At 43.2% G+C, this 9,438-nt stretch overlaps 1 pseudogene; it reads right to left on the reverse strand.

Moving 5' to 3' along the window:
• Positions 1–5,478: 5,478 nt before the first annotated feature.
• Positions 5,479–7,072, reverse strand: LOC142440087 (SNW domain-containing protein 1 pseudogene; annotated as a pseudogene).
• Between the last annotated feature and the right edge of the window lie 2,366 nt (positions 7,073–9,438).

A 9,438-nucleotide genomic window follows, 5' to 3' on the forward strand; every position in this document is an offset into this window, starting at 1 on the left:
ATGCTATGCCTGAAATCACTTGGCCTGGATGCATCATCTCCCTACAGGGAGGGATATCAAATTTTGTGAATCAGAGTGCACCACATAAATCTTCAGGAAATAAATACCAATAGTCTTAAAGCAACAGAAAATAAGGACGTATTTAAACCCCAACAAGTTCCAGTGGGCCTGACTTAAGCCATGTTTTTCAATCACATCATGAAGGCAATAGATGGGCAATGAATAAGGAAGGCCACATAAAAATTGGTGCATTTGAACTACGATGTTGGAGAAGAATATTGAATACACTGGGAACTTCCAGAATAATGAACAAATCTGTCTTGGAATAAGTACAGCAAAATAATTCTCCTTAGAAGTGAAGATGGAGAGCCTTCTCATACTTAAGACATGTTATTAACAGGGACCAACCAGTCCCTGGAGAAGGACATCATACTTGGTAAAGCAGAGAGTCAGCAAAGAGGAGGCCCTTCAACCATCAGCACAGTAAGTGCAGCAGGGTCTCAAAGGTGCAATAGATCAAGTGTAGCCACGATTGTAAGGATGGTGGAGAACTGGGCGATTTTTCGCTCTGTGCCTGTAAATTGGAACCCACCAGACAGCATCTAAACAGCAACACATTGTGTTTCAGAAACTAATACATTTCATTTCAGCAGTAAATGAAAAAAACAAAGACCCTGAACCCCTGTGCTTTCACAGAAACAAGAGAGGAAAAAGAATTCAAACAAACGTGCAGCTTTGGAGAGGCGGGGTGCTGGGGAATCAGAATACGGGCATGAAAGTAATGAGAGTGCTGAGAGTTCTGCTTAGAAAGAGCAGTCAAAGAATTGCCTGTGCTGACATCTTTGAGCTGAGACTCAAGTGGAGGTCATTCCAAGATATGGGGCAGGAGATTTTGAGACAGAAAAGCAGAAATTGCAAAAGCACTAAGGCTAGAAGACGGGTGGCCTGCTACCAGCTGTGCGAGAGCCAGGGTGTCTGGAAAGGGCTGAGCCAAGAGAAGAAAGAAGTTAGGCAGGTGAGGTAGCCATGAACATGACTGGGTAGGGTCTTGCAGGCCATAATGAGGACTTTGAATTTTCTTTGAATGAGATGGGAGGATTTTGAGCAAGGATGAGCCAAGATCATTCATAAATATATATATATATATACATATACATGATAATCCTATATCTATGATTAAATATATATATTTAAATATTTCCAGCTGATGCCTGAATAAAGATTATGGAGAAGAAAGGGCAAAGGAAGGGTCATTCAGGAAGATATTGCAAGTAGTTAGAGGAGAGGCTCTGTTTAGACGAAGGTAATGATAGGGGAAATGGTAATAAGTCCCCATTGTCAGGGTCTATTGCAGAAATGGATTGGCAGGATCTGTCCATGGGTAAAATGTTAAGTTGCGAAAGAAAGAGAGGAAGTAAAGATAAATCTTAGGTGTTAGCATAAGCAAGGGGGTGAATGGAAGTCCACTTACTGGGTTAGGAACATGAAAGGGGGCTAGGAAAGAATCAAAATATTGATTTTAGAGACGTTTAGGAGGCATATTAGGCTTGGAAGTGGATATATGATTCTGACATAATGATGATAATATTTGGATATCCTAGATATTTGAACATTTTTATTTCTAATTTAGGTTTTTGTGATCCTTTTTATTTTTAATTTTTATGCTATAGTTTTTCTTTAATTTTACTCAAACTTATGTTATGGCCAAGCAAACGGTTCATTTTTGTTAGGGTACCTTGAGCATTTGAAAAAAAATGTATTCCCCGTTTTTTGAATACAGTGTTCATTCTATAAATGATATCAAAGTTTACTTTTATATATGTATAAATAGTTTTATTGGGGGCTCTTATATTTTATCAAGCACATTTGTGCATATGTTGCCATCATCATTTTCAGAGCATTTGCTTTCTACTTGAGCCCTTAGTGTCAGCTCCTCTTTTTTCCTCCCTCCCCATCTCCCACCTTGTGAAGCCTTGATAAATTATAAATTATCATTGTTTTCATATCTTACACCATACTGTCTCCCTTCATCTATGTGGGGTGGGTGGGGGATGCGTCAATCCTTGTGGTCGGTTCCCCCTTTCTCCCCCTTTTCCACCTACCTTTCCTCTACCTTTATGGTATCGCTACTCACCTTGCTGTTCCTGGGGGGTTTATCACGTCAAGAGCTCTTATCTTTACCAGTGTACACGCTCTGGTCTAGCCAAGTTTGTAAGGTGGGACTGGGGTCATGATAGTGGGGGGGGTGCGGGGAAGCATTAAAGAATTAGAGGAATGTTGTGGGTTTCATTGGTGCTATACTGCGCTCTGGCTCGCTCATCCTTTTCTGGTGATCCTTCTGTGAGGGGATTCCAATTGTCTATAGATGGGCTTTGGGTCTCCACTCTGACCCCCCTAGTTCGCATCAATCTGATTGTTTTGGTTCTTCTGATGCCTGATACCTTATCCTGTCGACACCTTGTGATCACACAGGATGCTGTACTTCTACTTTGTGGACTTTGTTGCTTCCCTGATAGATGGTCAATTGTTTAACTTCAAGTCTTGAAGATCCCAGACACTGTATCTTGTAATAGCCAGGCACTATCAGTTTTCTTCACCACATTTGCTTATGCGCCCATTTTGTCTTCAGGGATCGTGTCAGGAAAGTGAGCATCATAGAATGCCAGGTAATTAGAACAAAATGTTCTTGCATTAAGAGAGTACTTGAATAGAGGTCCAATGTCTGTCTACTTCCTTAACACTTAACATAGGCCTATATCCACATCATTATGTTTTAGATAAATAGGCCTATATATCTATGATTATATATTAATATATTCACACATGTATACATAGGCCTATATCCCTATCATTATATACTAATATATTTACATCTATACATGCCTTTATTTATACCTCTATAAATGTCTTATGCCTCCTAGTTCTTTCCTCTAATTCCTTTTTCTTTCCTCCAGTCCCACTTGACATTCATTTGGGTCTCAGTTCTTCTGTATTTTCACAGGGATTTGCTCCAGTTATTCTCTCATATGCTGACAGAGGGGTGTTCAAATCTCGCATATCACAGGAAGTCACCTGAGACTCACGCAGACTTATACTGATATTTAGGGGATATTCTTTCTTGGTAACCTAGTGGGTTACACTTTGGGCTGCTAATCACAAGGACAGCAATTCGAAGTCACCAGTAGTTCTGTGATCATTAGGTTTATTGTACTAACCTGGAACATGTGAGATTAATCAGGTCGCAGTTTGATTGGAAGGCAAAGAAATAAATGGCTCTGCAAGTCCCTCCCCTTCTCTCTCGCAGTCTGGTGATCTGAGCATGCTGCTGCTTTAGCTACTTCTTTGCCTCAGCCTGTGAGCTACACTACTTGTGGACCAGGACAACCCATGGATCATGTCACTCGAGCTTGAGCTTCCTCTGAGACCTGTTTTACCATACTGCTGAGCTTAAGCTTGAGCTTGAGGCTGGTGGATCCCATTGCCTTGGATTGCTTGTGTTCGATGTCCCATCAGGGCCTGCTTCACTAAGCTCCCAAGCTACTTACTGTTGGCGACCCACCCTGCGGATTGCTGCCTGTGGGCAGATTCTGCTTGCCTTGCCGTAGGGAGGACTCTTCTGTCTGTTTCCTTGACCTTGGACCTGGCAGCCCTCTGAGTTGAAGGATTTCCAGAATATTTGCTGTGCCACAGAAGTGGATTGAACTGAACCCTCTGTACTGCTTTGTGGAATACTTAACTGTTATATTCCTTCCCGCTGTATAAACTTATCATCTTATAGATATAAAACCATAAGTGTTCTGGTTTTGTTTCTCTAGAGAACTCTGTCTAACACAAGCTCCTTGGGAGAATGATGGGACTTTTTACTCTCTTAAAGAATTACAATCATGGCAACCCACAGGAACAGTTCTACTCTGTCCTACATTGTTGTTGTTTTTAGGTGCCATCAAGTTTGCTCCGACCAATAGTGACCCTATGCACAATGAAATGAAACACTGCATTGTCTTATCTCTCTTCATAACTGCACGTATGTCTGATTCCATTGATGCAGCCACTGTGTCCAATTTATCTAAACATCAAGGGTCTCTACCTTTATCAATTCCCCTTCACTTTAGCAAATATGATGTCCTTCTTCAAGGATTGGTTTCTCCTGATGATGTAGCTAAAGTATGTAAGTTGAAGCCTTGCCATCTTTGCCTCTAAGGAACTCTGTTTGTACTGCTTCCAAAACACATGTGTTTGTCCTTTTAGCAGTTCAAAATCTTCATCAGCACCACAATTTAAAATTTAAGTCCATCAATTATTCTTCAGTCTTTCTTATTCAATGTCCAACTTTCACAAGCTCATGAAGCAATGGAAAATACCATGGCTTGGGTCAGGTGCACTTTAATGATAAAAGTAACATCCTTGTTTTTCAATACTCTAAAGAGATCGCATGCAGCTGATTAACCCAATGTGATACATGTTGTGATCACTTGAATGCTCCGCGCAATATATTGATTGTGGAGCCAAGCAAGTCAAAATCCTTGATGCCAAATTTTCCCTCTTTATCCTGATTGAGTCATTTCTGTCATTAAGTCAATTCTAACTTATAGGGAACTGGACCTAATGTGCTAGTTACATAATCTGGTGCCAACTTGTGAAGGGGTGGAGTCTTGCCTGTCAATCAGGTCGCAGCTTGATGACTTCATTTGGAGGGGCCATGGAGAGAAATAGCTCATAGGAGGTGGGACACATACACACTCTTTGTAAAACATTCTTGTTGACAAGCCACATGGAGACATGCTGATGACAGCCAGAGCCTTGGAGCTGGAGTGACCACATGGAGACACACACCAGCGCTTAGATTCCTCTACCACCACTGGATCCACAAGACTTTCCACCCACTGGGCTGTGATCTTCCTGCATTTGGTGTCATTGCATGGCTGCATAAGTCTAAAGAGGAATTTATGGACTAGCATCGATATATGGGGTAATATTGAACTTATGGACTTGATCTGGACTGGGCTTGGATGTTTTCTCAATATACAATTGCTCTTTCTTTTTTTTTTTTCTTTAAATGTGTTTATTTTAAATGAAGAGTTGCACCAAGTAGTAACTCGCTTTCCCTCCCCCTTCACATAGAAACAGGACTGTAGGGCAAACGCCCTTTAGCACAGCGGCTCAATGGGTTGCGAACATCCTCCTGTGCACTGGGGTCGGGCTGGGGTCACTTTAGTTATAAGCAGTCCTTCCACAATAGACTGAACCCAGGCAACTGGTGAGGGCCAAAAGGAAGTGGCCTTCATTCCGGTGCTGGGCTGCACGTTCTATAAAGGCTGCGGTGGGAGAAGCACAAACACAACCCACTCTGCAAAATCTACCTAGTTCCAAACAAGCCTTTGCACACCCCTCTTTCTTCCGTAATAAAAAGTGGTGCTGGGGTCGATTTGGTTCTTCCATCCTGGCCATCGACAAAGCATCCGCTTATTACCTGCGGAACTAGTTCACCCCTGGGGGCGGCGCGCTCCTCCTTCCGCCACTCTTGCCCTCGTGCTCTTGCTCCTTGGGGCGGCTGCTGTCTGAGGGTCTTTCGGAGCCACCGTGCTGTTTGGCTTCTTCCCAAAGCTTGTCCAAACCAAAAGAATTTTTCCTCAAACTGCACTGGCCCTTCTCGGCCTCGCTGCCTTCCGTCTGAGTTAGAAAGTTCCTTATCAGGAACAAACCTGTGGGTCTTGATTCTGGCTTCCAAGTCATCGCCATACATGTCCTGGTCCAGGTTTTCCTGGGCCTGTAAATGCTCTGGGCCATGTCTTTCCCGCCTCTCCAAGCCTGATCAGACACGTTGTCTATTCCATCTTCACCTGCAAAGCCACTGTCCATAGCCTTGGATTGGTGGAAGAGCCTTTGGTCGTACTGAACGTCATTGGAGGTGCGAGGATTGGGCACACCAAGAGCAATGACTTCGCTGACATCGCGATTCTCGTTTCTCTGCAGCTTTGACCTCTTGTCAGGAGCTGCCCTGGAAAGGTTCTGGTCGTGCTGCCTCTCCTTCCGCCCCGAGCCTCCCCGTCCTCTTTTTCGACGTGGGCTTTGATCCCTGCTCTCCTCTCCCTGGCTTTCGGGGCCATCGCTTGAAGTTTCTCTTCGTGCTTCTCCTTTTGTTTCTGGACCATCTTTCGCTCTTCTTGGGCTCGCATTTCCACAGCCCTCCGAGCCTGTCGATCACCAATGGAGAGGGCCTCGGCCGGCTTGGCCAAATTCTCATTGATGTGAACGGTCTGTAGTCCTCTTCCCTCAGCAGCCAGACGTGTGTCTAACGGAATTGTGAACCCCTTTGCGTTCTTCCACTTTGAAATACAGGGAGGAATCTTCCACTCTTGCTGCTCCTTCACGGTCGTCTTTCGGCTAGGAGACTGCATGACCTGCGCAGGAGGAGAAGGTGGTCCCCGAGGAATTTTCTTATTAATCTTTCTTGAACCTTCGAGGTTCCATCGGATCTTTCTGCATTACTCTGTTTAGCTCCAGAGCCATTCTTGTTGAGATGGTGTGTACTGGATATACTGAGCAGGAGCCAGTTTGTCAGCTGCTTGGACAGGCATGGCTGCAGCAACCTGCGGTGACACAGATTTTTCTAAGGCTACTCTTGTCTTTTCTGTTATCTCTTTAATGGTTTCTTCATCGGGTTTTGGCAAGTCTGGGTCATCCGCATTCATAACTTCCTTGGGAACCAGGTTAGTGTCCTTGCTATCAATGACCTTGTCTTTTGATTGTCCTTGTCGAGCAATTGCATCATACTTGATCTTCCCTTCAGCATCCAACTGACTCACCAATGCATTGGACATTATTTTTTACTTTCGTCCCATCTTCACATCTCCAGGAGATACTGGGCCACATGGATCTCTGGAAAAGCACCCCCATCTCCAAAATGCCCTTAAAAAGCGTGGGATTCAGACTCTCAGGTAGCCGTACAGGGGAGGTTCCCTTCTGGAGGAGACTAATGAGGTCTGCCGAGATCTCTGGGATCTTGCACTCATCCTCAAGCTGGTCCTGAGAGAGCTGGGTGGGTGCAGGTAAAAAGCTGGTGAGCGCCATCTTCTTCTGCTTCTTCCCACTCTTTCATATAAAACTCTGTCTTATACACATGAGTGTCTATGAATTTGTTTCTCTAGTCTACCCAGACTAACACAACCTATTAGTCCAGTTATGAGGATTTTATTCTTTTTGACATTGCGTCATAATTCATAATGAACTCTGCAACCCTTGATACTCATGAGCAAGTCCTTCAATTCCTTCTCACTTTCAACCTAGCAAGAGTGTAAAATCTGCATATCATAAAGCGTTAATAAGCTTTCCTCCAATCTTGATGCCACACTCTTCATAGAACCCAGTTTCTCTGATGATTTTCTCAGCATATAGATTGAGCTAGTATGGTGAGAAGAGTCAACCCCAGTGCACACCTTTCCTGATTTTAAACCATGCAGGATTCCCTTGTTCTAGACACCCAGCTGCATCTTGATCCATATATAAGTTCCAAATGAGCACAATGAAGTCTTCCAGCATTCCCATTCTTCTCAAGGCCATCCACAGTTTTTTTGTGTGTGTGGTTTCCATAGTAGAACGCCTTTGCATAATCAAAGAAACACAAGTAAATCTTTCTGGTATTCTCTTTGAGCCAAGATTCATCTGACACCAGGAGTAATATCCCTTGTTCCATGTGCTATAGGATCCCTATATGTTAGAATTGATTCAATGGCAGGAGTTTAGTGTTTGGGTTCTTTCCTGGGATGTAATGGATTACAGGTTGGGTTGTTAGCTGCCAAGTCATCAGTTTGAACCCTCTAACTCCTCTGGAGGAGGAAGATGAGGCTTTCTATTCTCATAAAGATTTACAGCCCCCGAAATCCATAAGGGCAGTTCTACTCTGCCTCTAGGGTCGCTATGAGCCAGAATCGAGTCAATGGCAGTAAGTTTGTTTGTTAGTTTCCCCCCTCTCTTCTTCTGGATATTTTGGGATATGGCTTTTATTCTCCAGCCTCTAGAGACTCATTTGCATCCTTCTAGCCAGAAATATGGGATGCGACTCAGAATGATAGTTGCTTACAGTTCGGCTGTTACTGCAGAATTCTAAGACCCGGATCTGTTTGGGGGACAAAGCCACAAAAGGAAAGGAAAACAGCCCATTGAAGTCACTTCTTCAAGTTTTTCCTTTTTCCCACAATCAAGCTACTCTGTTTGCTCTTCAGAGTCTTTCTCAGGTAGCTGTTTTTGTAAGTTTACCCATAGTTTTTAGCTGTCATCAGTGTCAGGAGTGGGGCTTTGTGAGGTTTTATCTCCAGAACAGGGGCATCACTAGGGATGGTGCCGTCCAGTATAGCAACTAATGGCATTCCCCTTTCCTACGGACTCCCTCCCACACCCGACCATACAGAATGCTTAGTAATTGTTTGTTAGTAAAACATAATGTGCAATAAATATAGTCACAGATTTATTAAATACAGCATTTCTTTTATTTAGTTTATCATTTCTTAGATTATACGAATATTAACAACATTCTGGGGCTGCCATGTTCCAGGATTGATTCAACGGGATTGGTGTGGTTAACCACATAACGACTTTATGAAATCTTTCTACATTGAACTAGAATTGCGTGTGAACCTTTTAAATCGTTCTCCTTTTGATTACTAGCTCATCCTCAAAAAAGTAACTCATATAGATTCATAAATACTAATTACCACAATATTGTAGCTTCAACACCGGCTAATTTGACAAATTGGCAGCTATAAAATCACCAGCAGCAATGAAAACGACAGTTCCCTGCTTCTGGCACATACAGACAAAACCACGTGATTTGAAGCATTGTGGGAAGAGGACAATAACTCAGCTCTGACGGAAGCACATTGAGTTTTAGCCTTGCTGGAACATTGGTACACTTAAGATGGTCTCAGGAAAGAAAGAAGAAAAAAAAGAACTGACTACAGGGATATTTTTATTTTAAATTATACATTTCTGTTGAAAGACTGAACAGAAATTTTATATGTCATCTTTGTTAGCCTGGGTACATTAGAGAAACAAATACACATAAACTCGTTTGTATAGAAGAGAGAGTTTTATATATAGAGTAAGTGTACATTCAGAAAGCATCCCAACCCATTCCAAGCCCATAAGTCTTAGCCCATATGTCTGACACCGATCTACAAAGTCCTTCTCAAACTCACACAACACACACACACACAATGATTCAGAGTGCAGGAGGACCACAGACCAGTGGGTAGAAAGTCTTAGAAAATGGTGGTTTAAGCATCTCAGTGCTGGCAAGGGTCGCCATGAGGCTTCTCCAATACCCAGGGCTGCATCAGGGTAAGTCCATACGGCTTCTTAGGGATATTTCGCAGGAAGTGAACCTTACCAGCTGAAGCAGGGCACTGGCTAAGGCAGCTGCCTGCTGGTCTGACCATCAGA

This window comes from Tenrec ecaudatus, chromosome 2, assembly GCF_050624435.1.
Source record: "Tenrec ecaudatus isolate mTenEca1 chromosome 2, mTenEca1.hap1, whole genome shotgun sequence".
In the NCBI taxonomy this organism is placed as follows: Eukaryota; Metazoa; Chordata; class Mammalia; order Afrosoricida; family Tenrecidae; genus Tenrec; species Tenrec ecaudatus.